This window comes from Oncorhynchus keta, chromosome 17 (genome assembly GCF_023373465.1).
Source record: "Oncorhynchus keta strain PuntledgeMale-10-30-2019 chromosome 17, Oket_V2, whole genome shotgun sequence".
Classification (NCBI taxonomy): Eukaryota; Metazoa; Chordata; class Actinopteri; order Salmoniformes; family Salmonidae; genus Oncorhynchus; species Oncorhynchus keta.
In genome coordinates this window covers 20,068,797-20,081,199 of record NC_068437.1, presented here as the reverse complement: position 1 = coordinate 20,081,199, position 12,403 = coordinate 20,068,797, and the positions used below count along the sequence as shown (strand labels likewise).

At 43.4% G+C, this 12,403-nt stretch overlaps 1 protein-coding gene across 3 annotated transcripts in view; it reads right to left on the bottom strand.

The window, feature by feature from the left end:
• smpd3 (sphingomyelin phosphodiesterase 3) overlaps positions 1-12,140 on the bottom strand; it is a 34,662-nt gene extending 22,522 nt beyond the window's left edge. Inside the window, exon 1 of one of the 3 annotated variants that reach the window (XM_035790845.2) lies at positions 11,974-12,140. The gene's annotated coding sequence lies outside the window, so the exon portion shown is untranslated. Of the gene's footprint in view, positions 1-201; positions 398-5,883; positions 6,042-11,973 lie in introns of those variants that run through there. The other 2 variants (XM_035790846.2, XM_035790847.2) reach the window with 2 other exon arrangements.
• Positions 12,141-12,403: the final 263 nt, after the last annotated feature.

Sequence of the window (12,403 nt, the reverse complement as noted above, 5' to 3'; positions counted from 1 at the left end):
CTAACCCACACATAAAAAGGACACACAGACACGCTACCATAGTGCCACATTGCAAAAATGGTATGAATAGTATCCTATCTACTTTCAGTTTCATAGACATATAATTGCACATACCCACATATAAAACATTCATACACAAACAGCAGTTCTCTCAGAGACACAGAAGCACAGTGACACAACCAAACACAGAGGAACACTTACAGAGAGGGTGTTTGCTGTCAGAAACAATCTGCTATTTTGTTGCAGTGTTTGCTCTGCTGGGTCCACTCCTGCTGAAGACAGGCCAGTGCATCACTGTAGCCCACCCCTGGTGGTGCTAGACAGCAGGATGCTGAACCTACAGGATGACCAGGCCTGAATGTGACGATCTCTGCCTGAACACACTACTTGTGCTCGGGCAGAACATAAAAAGTGAAATAATGCTGTAGTCAGGGTTTGAGCACAGGAAGAGATAGAAATCTCGACAGCTTCTAATGCTTCTGCAGTCTGTAGCCACACAAGACTACACGCACACACAAACGCCCACACACACCCGCGCACATTCACACACAGACACACACACACACACACACACACACACACACACACACACACACACACACACACACACACACACACACACACACACACACACACACACACACACACACACACACACACACACACACACACACACACACACACACACACACACACACACACACAGAGTGCACAGCAGTGTCCTGACCTCCATCTAGTACTGATATTGAGAGAGCCTTGCTGTCTGACTGCCTGAGTAGCTACTGTGTTTACATGACTAACAACTGTTATCTGTTTGCTGGAAGGAATCTAGGAATATATCCCCGCTGAGAGGGGTGGTGTCTGTTTCATCTAGCTAGCCAACCATGTGTTTGTTTTGGAATTAAAATGACTTGGATAATAATTGTGACGTATATCTCCAAGCAATGTTTTGGCATCTTTCATAAGTTACCCAAGGGGTCTTCTTGCCTGAAAAATTCACACTCAACTGAAGCATAACCAACCCAGAGAGACTCATCAGCAAGCTTCAATGGGGACGAGCATGACAAATGAATGGGGTCCGGGTGCCTCAACCGCTCCCCCATGGATTTGTTTTACGAAATGTCCTCCTCCATTGGATCAATACTGATAATGGCAAAGGGAGAAAGCTCCTGCTGAATCCTGGGTAAATACGTGTGCATGTGCGTGTGCGGGTGTGCGTGTGTGTGTGTGTGTGTGTGTGTATGTTGTGTGTGTGCTTGTGTGTGGAGGCTCTGTTTGTGTCAATATGTTTTAGAGTGGGCAAATGAGTGATGTACTGCTAAGTATCCGGTGACCACAGAGATCGATGTAGCCCATCTAGCCGGCTGTGGTGGTTTCCTTCTGTTTCATTATTAATGGTGCAGAATTGTGGAGCGTTTATAAGTGTACGATGCTGCTACATCGTGAGTGATGACGACCAGAGACACCGGCAGATGTCTGTGTTCAGGGCATAGCACTAAAACAGACCAGTAGGATCCAAAACGATCAGAACAGAGTTGGAGCAGACCCACTGCTGTTTCCCCCTCCCCTAAGGATGGTCCTTCTCTGGATCTCTTTCTCTTCCCCGTAAGCTTTGAAAGTTGCCTCCCGCTCTTCCTCCACTTCCAGAGCCAGCGGTGACGCTACTCCGAGTATGCTTAAGGGATTTTGGTTGTCATGGTGACCTAGTCACATGCACTCAGGTACTAGCGAGGCCTGTTGGTGTGTGGTGGTGAATGCTGCCCACCTCCAACTCCCCTGCCACACACATGTTTGTGTCTAACCGTAACTCTACACTACACTCTACACAACTGCACTTTGGATCAAATGCACACACTCTGGCAAACACACACGCCTGGTCAAGGATACAGGTACCTTTTAAAATTTGAACAAGCAATCTAATAACAGTGAGCCTGAGACACAGGTAGAGCATTCAGGTGTAATTCAGATCCACACTTCAACAGGCAGATCGACACCCTGACGCACTAACTCAGGTGTCTGTAACAGACCCCTGGCCCTGTCTAGTCTGTCCACGTGGGGTATAAATAAGCATTTGTCATTCTTAAATGTCATAAGATTGGCTTCTACTATTGACTAAGTCCCTATGAGAAAGGCAGGCTGAAAACAATACCTCCCAAAGCCTCATTAGACAATCAATCCATCATCATTACGCCTTTCCAAACCCAGAAAGCATATTGGCCAGATTAGCATCTTTGCCAAATGCTCTGAATATTCTATGGTATCAGGGTCAGTCTATTATTGTTTTGTCGCTGTTGGATTGGCTGTGTCCGGACAAACAGTCTCAAGGGTTTTGCTCAGCAGCACTGGTTGTTTTTGGTATGCTGGTAGAAGACTGGGTTAGAACAGCTCATTGGATCATTTTATTAGATTCTCTCTTTTTCCTCACCCTTTCTTTGCCGGACAGGACATTTTATTTTTATTTTTTTTAAACCTTTATTTAACTAGGCAAGTCAGTTAAGAATAATTTCTTATTTACAATGACAGCCTACCCAGCCAATTGTGCATCGCCCTATGGGACTCCCAATCACGGCTGGATGTGATGCAGCCTGGATTCGAACCAGGTACTGCAGTGATGCCTCTTGCACTGAGACGGAAGCCCATGTGGGAGCCACATTGTGCTCTGGGCTGGGTGTAATTGGGAATGTAATACTGTTAGAGGAAATGGATAATGCCATCACTATTACCACAATGCAATCATCACTATAACTCAATCAGCCCCTCCTGCCACCTGCTTCTTAGTAAGGAACAATCATTCCTCAAGCTTCCCTCTAAGGGCTTTTGCACAGGGAAATTGGTCTCTGTTTGTGTATGTTTGTGTTATTTAGTGATTAAACAGATGTACTAATTTATTATGTAACAACTTGTTAATTAAGGTTGTTGGTGAGTAACTAAAGAGTTATTACTGTGCACAGGTATAAGAGCAGGTTTGGGGTGTAACCGATTACATGTAATCTGATTATAAAATACTATAACTGTAATCAGATACATTACCAGCTAAAATATTGTAATCAGATTACAGATACTTTCGAAAAACTAGATGATTAGGCCTGGAAAACCTTTTTTGATTAGGCCTGGAAAACCCTTTTTGTGAAAACCTTCCTGTTTTCTCAATGAAAAAAGGCGCACGTTTAAGTTTGCTCCACCTGAGCGAGACAGAGACCACTATTATGACACACCATGCATTTGCTGGATTATTTTTGTCTTCTACTAATGCCTCTTAAGGGGAAAGTCATCCAAAACTAACTGAAAGTAATCAGATTACGTTACTGAGTTTGGGTAAGCAAAAGTTAGATTACTGATTACAATTTTAGACAGGATTACATTTAGAATGTAACCTACCCGACCCTGTATAAGAGAAGTTTACTGTACTTTAAAGGGGTACCAAGAAGAAAACAGATGTGTGAGAGAAAGAGAAAGAGAAAGTGAGAACTGGAATAGTATACAGTAGTGCTGTGGAGTATTACTGCTGGGCTATGTATACAGAGACCTCCTTGGCTTGGCGTCTGCTGACATGGGGGATTACGATGATGATTCAGAATTACCCAGCATGCCTCTGGGCTGTGGCCTATATGGGCTCACACTGCCATTGGGCAGCTGCACTAAATATACTTTCAAATCTAGATCATGCTGGATCAATAAGAATGAGCTGATGTGCCATCATACAATTCATGCAATGTACTGTGCCCCTCCCCCCAACGTGCCTCGACTATACACTAACCTCTGCACCATGCCTGTCCCCTGTTTCTCTGTCCCCGACTTATGAACTCTGACTCCAACCTTCCCTCAGTCACACATCTGGACCCCACCTCCCTCCTCACCCCCGGTCATGGGTGCTGTAACACCCATGACCACTAAAAATACTCCAGCTTCCTCTTTCTGTAAACGTGGAGCCTACTCCCCTGCCCTTGAAAAACATTCACAGACAGACATATGGGCTGACATCATGCCTTCTCACATTCGTTACAGTAACATAGCAAATCCTGCATGCATGTGTGCTCACATAGACTATATGTATAAAAGTATGTGGACAGCCCTTCAAATTAGTGGATTTGGCTATTTCAGCCACACCTGTGTGCATAAAATTGAGCACACAGCCAATAGACACACATTGGCAGTAGAATGGCCTTACTCAAGAGCTCAGTGACTTCCGAGTTCCAAACTGACTCTGGGAGGAACGTCAGCACAAGAACTGTTCGTCGGGAGCTTCATGAAATGGGTTTCCATGGCCAAGCAGCCGCGCACACAAGCCTAAGATCACCATGCGCAATTCCAAGCGTCGGCTGGAGTGGTGTGAAGCTCGCCGCCATTGGACTCTGGAGCAGTGGAAATGCGTTCTCTGGAGTGATGAATCACGCTGTACCATCTGGCAAGCTGACGGACCAATCTGGGTTTGGCGGACGCCAGGAGAACGCTACCTGCCCAGATGCATAGTGCCATGGAGGACGAATAATGGTTTGGGGATGTTTTTCATGGTTCGGGCTAGGCCCCTTAGTTCCAGTGAAGGGACATCTTAACACAACAGCATTCAATGGAATTTTATACTTCCAACTTTGTGGCAATAGTTTGGGGAAGGCCCGTTCATGTTTCCCTATGCCAATTTCCCAGTGCACACAGCAAGGTCCATACAGAAATGGTTTGTCGAGGTAAGTGTGGAAGAACTTGACTGGCCTCCCCACAGCCCTGACCTCAAGCCCATTGAACACCTTTGTGGTGAATTGGAACACCGACTGTGAGCCAGGCCTAATTGCCCAACATCAGTAATGCTCTTGTGGCTGACTGGAAGCAAGTCCCCGCAGAAATGTTCCAACATCTAGTGGAAAGCCTTCCCAAAAGAGTGGAGGCTGTTATAGCAGCAAAGGCGGAACCTACTCCATGATTTTGGAATGAGATGTTCGATGAGCAGGTGTCCACATACATTTGGTCATGTAGTGTACATACACGCACAGACAAACAGTAAGTGATCCATCACTAGCTCGAACCCTGCCCTGGTTTTCTACAGACAGATATGGATTGGTTGTTCCATTGATTTGTTCCACATTTGTCATGTTAAAGGCTACGGCAACACTGATCTGAAATGTCTAAACTGTTCGTTTCAGTCTGATAACTTGCAGACAGTGAAAACAAATAGATTCATTTTCAAAATACAGATAGAGAAAACTTGTATAAGCCAGCATTGGACTAAAAGCCAGCCATGCCTTGAATTGAAAGCCAGCCTTGGAACGGAAACCAGCCTTGGACTGAAAATCTCTGGCATGAACTGTTACGTTGCACCCTTCCTGCAAGGTTGAAGGCCATACAGTTAAAATGCCCCTCGTCATTTAGGTGTGGAACTTGAGAGTGTGATATTTTCTAGGGTTCTTCAACCAGGTAATAGTAGATATAAGTAAGTTTAAAGAAGCTCCACAAAGAGCTGCACACTGAGAGACCATATTTCCATTTATATGGTCTTTAGAAACTAAACCAACTGCCACTTGAAGGAACTGCCACTTTTTGAATAAGCTGCTTAGCTTCAAAGCAAAGGCCTGGCATAATAAACATGGCAATCCCTTTAGCAGTGGGATAACGCAATATCAGCACGTAAAATGATGTAATGGTAACAACACACATAGCTACTCATAACAGGAGTAACAAAATGTGAAAAACAAGGCAGATTGAGAATGAACAGACAAAGAGAGAGATCACAGGTATTCCCTGAAGTGTGAGGTGAAGGTTGCCACGGAAACCACTCAAAGTTCAGGCAACGGCAAACACAGGTGAGTACAAGGCCATCTAGGAGCGGAGAGAGAGAGACAGGAGAGAAGAGGGAGAGAGATGGAGAGAGAGAGAGAAAACGAGTGTCCGTACCTTTGCCCGTCACAACAAGCACCACTGCGTGAACAGGTTCTGAAGAACGCACCACATCCTACATGTTGTACAGCAGCCCTCCTATAGCTGCTCTCCAGGTCTGTGTGTAGCTGAGGCAGCAAGCAGTCTGCTAAATGTTCCACCGCGCCAGTCCATCCCATCTCCAATCACAGTATACAAGCCAACAGAGTGTAGTAGGCTAATGACACAGAAGCATTGCTCCACACGCTCACACACGCATGTACAGGACACGCAAACCAAATGCACAACACAACAGAAATGAACACACACACACACAAAACCACACACACACACACACACACACACACACACACACACACACACACACACACACACACACACACACACACACACACACACACACACACACACACACACACACACACACACACACACACACACACACACACACACACACACACACACACTTTTTGAGGTCAGAACATGGCCTCTAGGTAATGAAAGACCAGAAGGATAGGCAGGGTGTGTTGGTATGGGGGAGTGAACCCCACCCAGACCCAAGTCCCACACTGACTTCTCTCCCTGTGATCAGCCTGTAGCCAAGACCTTGAAGAGGAAACCTCTCCAGACCCAGAGTTGGAAGCGCCTGTCTCCACATGATCCACCGTCTGGGGCAAGACTATAGCACCACCCTGAGCACCCATACAGCACCATAATTACACACTCACCCAGACCAGCAACCGGCAGCATACTGTACCTAATGACACAGCTCTGCTCTGGCTTTGTAGGAGAGAGATGGCATGGGTCAAGCCTGGCAGTGTGGGTGGCTGAGTGCATTGATGAGTGGATGGCAAAGACAGACAGGACAAGTTGAGGGCTGGTGGTCACACAAACACGCACATGTGCACATACATAGGCTAAAACAAAACCCTGGCTTAATGAACAAAACCCAAATCCTCCCCCTCTTGTGTCAGTCATATTTTCCCCTCTACCGGCGGAGAACACATCATCTCTCCATGTTCACAAAGTCTGTTCACACAACACCGCCAATATCCCCCAGGTCTCCCCCTCCCTCCTTCCCTACCACATTCTATGAACACACATACTATGAACTGGCTTAAACACATGATCAGTGAGAGGTCATTAAATAAAACTTAGCATATCCCTGCTGAGTAAATCCCACCATGGCACTCTACTAGACTAATTGTAGGCTGCTCTGTCCTATACTTTGAGTGATATTTTTAGCATATGAAAATCCACCAGCAAATGTTTTTTTTCCTAAACCGTCCAATGAAAATCTCACTTTTAAAAGTTCATATTCTATTAGCTCATTCCCAAATAATGTTGTTTACTCATCCTATACTTGTATTTGTGGCATAAGCATACATTGGAGAAAAAAACACTTCAAAAACCCCACCTTAAACTTGTATCTCAAACAGACATGAAAAAAATGCTTGCTATTTCATCACAGAGGATGATGTCATCCTGAGTAGGATGAGCTGGCCAATCAGCGGTGTACTCGCATTAATATTTGTAATGACAGGTATACACCCACATCATTCGTGGTCCTTCTGTAGCTCAGTTGGTAGAGCATGGCGCTTGTAACGCCAGGGTAGTGGGTTCGATTCCCGGGACCACCCATACGTAGAATGTATGCACACATGACTGTAAGTCGCTTTGGATAAAAGCGTCTGCTAAATGGCATATATATATATATATATTCCAACACAGATAAGCTGCACTTTAACATACTTAATTAGCAACTATTTCACTCATATTGTAATTCATTATAGGTCATATTTCAGAGAAATCTGTAAACACTGTACAGTGACTTTCATCTGAATTAAATCCGATTTTAGAGCACACAAATCAAATCTGCTGTACCGTTTGGGATCATCAATTGAACCTTGTTATATTGTTCCTTCCTTGTGTGTTCTTTGAGTGCTCACTCTGAATGACGTCTGAGATGTCGGTAATCTTTTCTAAATGCCATAGAATCAGAGGGGTCATGTGCAGCTAATAAACCTGCAGTAAATCATCTGTCCTTAGGCTTGAGTGTTTAAAGTGGAGTTCATAGTTTGTGTAACTATTCGGATGTATGAAGAATCATTATATCAGTGTTAAAATAAATCTTACTGAAATATATTTTTTGCATGATTGTTTGTTGTCCCGAGCCAACGTGTCTTATGCTGAAAAGTGGAGGCATTGAGAGAAGTCTTTTCCGGCAATCGTACGGGATGTATTTATGTGATTCAGTTTGCTGTGTCAATACTGTGACGTGGGTTAGACTAAATTGAGCCAGCTTCGCTGAGTTTTGGACCATTCCGCTTTGTATAATAATACATCCGCGGAAACATCAGGCTGGAAACAAACAGATGGAGAGGAAAGGGAGATGGCAGAGACAGACAGAGAGGGACAGGGTTGTGTGAGAGAGGAGAGAGTGAACGACAAGTAGACTTGGATGGAAATATGATGTATGTTGAAAAAAAGGCAGATGGTCAGAAAGAAGGAAGAAGGCACAGTCTTAAGAAAAAAGGGTTCCAAAAGGGTTCCAAAAGGGTTCTTCAGCTGTCCCCATAGGAGAACACTTTTTGGCTCCAGGTAAAACCCTTTTTGTTTTGAGGTAGAACTCTCTTGGGTTCCACGTGAAACCCTCTGTGGAAAGGGTTCTACATGGAACTAAAAAGGGTTCAACCTGGAACCAAATAGGGTTCTTCAAAGTGTTCTCCTTTCGAGACAGCCAAAGAACCCTTTTTGGTCCTAGATAGCGCCTTTTTTCTAAGTGTATGGGCCTAAATGGAGAGAGAGCCTTGTCAACTTGCTCAGGGGCGGCAGCGTAGCCTAGTGGTTAGAGCGTTGGACTAGTAACCGGAAGATTGTGAGTTCAAACCCCCCGAGCTGACAAGGTACACAATCTGTCGAACCCACTGTTCCCAGGCCGTCATTGAAAATAAGAATGTGTTCTTAACTGACTTGCCTGGTTAAATAAAGGTAAAATAAAAAAGAGTGAAAGCAGTGTAGGCCTAGAATGGCAGAGGGCCCCATCTCCTCTTGAAGCTCAGGAACTACTTTTTGGCACCAAGACTGTAGATGTTCACAGCTATTTTGCTAAAAAGCATTCAACAATGCATTTGATTAGTGATTGCATCCTCTCGCTGAGAAAATTGCCTGCTTGCAGGATACACAACAGAGCATTTCCATGTACCGAGTTGTGTATTCAGCCTCACTTGATAACACTTAAAGGAGCCCATTTGTCCACTGTTGATACATGATACATGATGACGTAGGAGGTGACAATTTGCTTATAAGTCCTATATCTTGAAAACTTGATTGCTAACACTAATGAAAAAAAATATCAAAATGTATTGTTTGGGTGGATTTTTCCTTTATGGGCCCTACTCCAGCTGGAACTGCATGAACAAAAACACAGGCTTATGTATTGAAGACTATAATGACAGTGACACTGAACATGAATGTTTTTCTGTCACCACTGTCACTGGCCTCTTATTTACATTTGGCTGTCACTTACTCATGAGACTGTAATGTAGGTTACACATAAAAGAAACCGAATCCTGAAGTATCCTGTATCACCTGTGCAAGGCCCATCAACCCCCATCTGGCCCGACCACCTGGTTCATTATTGAACAGTGGTTAGATGGGTGTTTGATAGGCAAGCCAGACATACACCGGGCAGGTCTGTGATGAAGTGAAAGTAGACCCACTCAATTCTATCCAATTATAGGCTACTTTGAAGATTGAATGCCTATATTTTATTTACCCACATTTTGAAGATAGCCTATCACACTTGGCCACGAGTTACAGGTTGTGTTTTAATTAATGGGACACACTTAGGCCTATCAGCTACCAGCATCCTCATGCTCCCTCCATTGTCACCTCAGCTTTCAGCGTCTATCCACGAGAAGGGAGGAGTTTTATAGCACCTGACTCTTTCTCACCACGTCAGCCAAAAAGCGGATCAGAGATGGACACCGACTGAGAGAGCAGCCTGTGCACACCGGCTGTGCCACACCTATCATTGGAATATCATCACCATCCGAAATCAAAGATTTAGTTTCCACTGAATCTACAGCAACATGGGGGCTAAATCAATAGTCATGTTCAGTCAATAACACTAGCCTATTTCAATACACTCTTAGAAAAAAAAGGTGCTTAGTATAACCATATAGGGTTCTTCAGCTTGTCTCCTAGGGGAATAATTTTTGGTTCTAGGGAGGACCCTTTCCAGAGGGTAAATTGTTCTACCTAGAACCCTCTATGACGGGTTCTTCTTATAAAATCCTCTATAAATGGCTCCACCATGAACCCATTTATCATCTAAAAGTTATTCCTAGAACCCTCTATGAACGGTTCCACCAGTCGTAATAGCCTTTAAAAAAATGATTTATTACAATACATTACATATATCATTAGGCCTTTTGTTGAGAGCTTAGTTATACATTAAAACAGTGCTCTGAAACTCCTGGTTTACAGACCACATCAGGTCTTCACGTCACATTATGCTGGCTTGCAAAGTGATGTGTAATTCCTATTGGAATCCAGCCAGAGTGAGGATATCCAACAATTGGTACTTTTAATCACCCACAACATGCATACAGAACACATGTCAGGGTAGGGAAGATTAATTAATGAGAGTACGTAAATGATCTAAACTGGAACATCAATCTCAGTAATGGGTGCAATAAGTCCAACAACTAACAGTTTGGTTTAATTTAGAAAAATGTATATTATTTATCTGTGTATAGCATAAGATTAATGAACTAATCAATCTACATGCAAAAACACAAATATTGAAACAAACAATTCTGAAAATCAACCTGCAATAGACCATGCTGGGAAATATCATAATGATGGGTGTGGTTTTGAGTCTTTTACTCTACACTCAACTCTGGTTGTAGGTTATTTCATGCCACTGAGTGTTAAGTTAACTTAACTCCTGAATCAACATTAGAAATGTTACACTGAATAATCAACATGAGGTCAGTCAAACTGGCCAATTTACTGTGTACCACACATACTCCCTTCTATTATCCTACAATAGAAACCATGGCAAAGATATCAACTATGTCAGTACAGTATATATAAAATGAATAAGAGAATACCAGATAAATTTAGCCTACAAATATTCCTTTATTGGTACAGTTTAAAACATGCTCACATCTATCTTTTTAAGATTACTCAAACTCCTGATGTTTAAACACTGAGGTAAAATACAAATAAAAATAATTCATATTCAAAGTGTTCAATATATGTGGAATCTTTCTTACTTTCCAAAGAATCCTTATTTCCTTCAAAATAATCATAAAATAACCCTTTCTTCTAAAAACGGATATTGGGATGAAAATGGTTCTCGATAGAACCCTTTGCCTTTCAAAGAATCCACGGCTTCCAAAAAGGGCTCTTCAGATAAAAACGCTTCTTTGTAGAACCCGATCTCCGCAAAGAACCCTTTTGGAAAGACTGTAGGCTACAATTCTCTCTAGACAGTGTTGATATCTAGGCCTACTGATTTCATGCAAACTGTTATTACGACTTCTCATAAAAGGGTATATTTTTCAAACTATGTCCAAGTGACTTCTCCTAGCCACCATGTCCAAGTAACTTCACCTAGCCGCCCGTTGAAGAATACTATAATATGTAGAGAGACAATTAATTACGAGGAGTAGGCTACATGAAATGTGGGGGCATAATGTTTTTTTTAATTCCATGGGTTTGATTTACTAGACTGTGAAACGAACAACGTCTCCCTTTCTCGCTCTCCCTCGTCTTTTACACACAAACACACACTCGATGTGCCTTGAACATTCGATCCTTGGGACTTATGCAAATACCAGTCAAATCATCCCATTGTGTATGCAATAGCCATTGAGGTGAAAGGAGCGGATGACAAAGACGCACCAATAAAGCTATTATAGGCAAGAGGTAACCCGAAGTAACCAATCAGGACCGTTTGTGTATGGTTGAAAATTCACAAGGGCAAAGAAAAATGTATACTATCGCAACGTGCTCAAGATGTTCTAAAAGCCACATTTCTTCATGAACCCAACCCTTTTTCCCTCGCAAATCATGCGACTCAGAATAGCTACTCACTTCTTTCAGATCTCGCTGTTTTATTCAAACAGGTGGAGCACTATTTCTCTTCGGTATTCTCCCCCTCTGAACCGTGATAATAGCCTTTTGATGCTCTCAAATCCAGTCCACTTTATGGCCGCGGAGCCTGTGCTGATGAACTGCGTGAGATTCCTTCCAGCACCACCACACTTTGAACAGCTCCATTGACGTCATAGCTCACCGGCTACGATGCCACTCCCTTTTCATAACGACCACCGCCAATCGAAAGGCAGAGACAATCCCTGAAGCCTCTGGCAGTTGGGTTGGTTTTAACTCCATTAAATGCACTATTTGAATTAAGTAGAAATGCAAACGTGAGATTGCATGGCCCACTCACACACGCGTCCTGAAACCACTGGTCAATTCTCAGTGAGGTTCCAGTTCGCTTCTTCTGCGCTGTAACATTTCT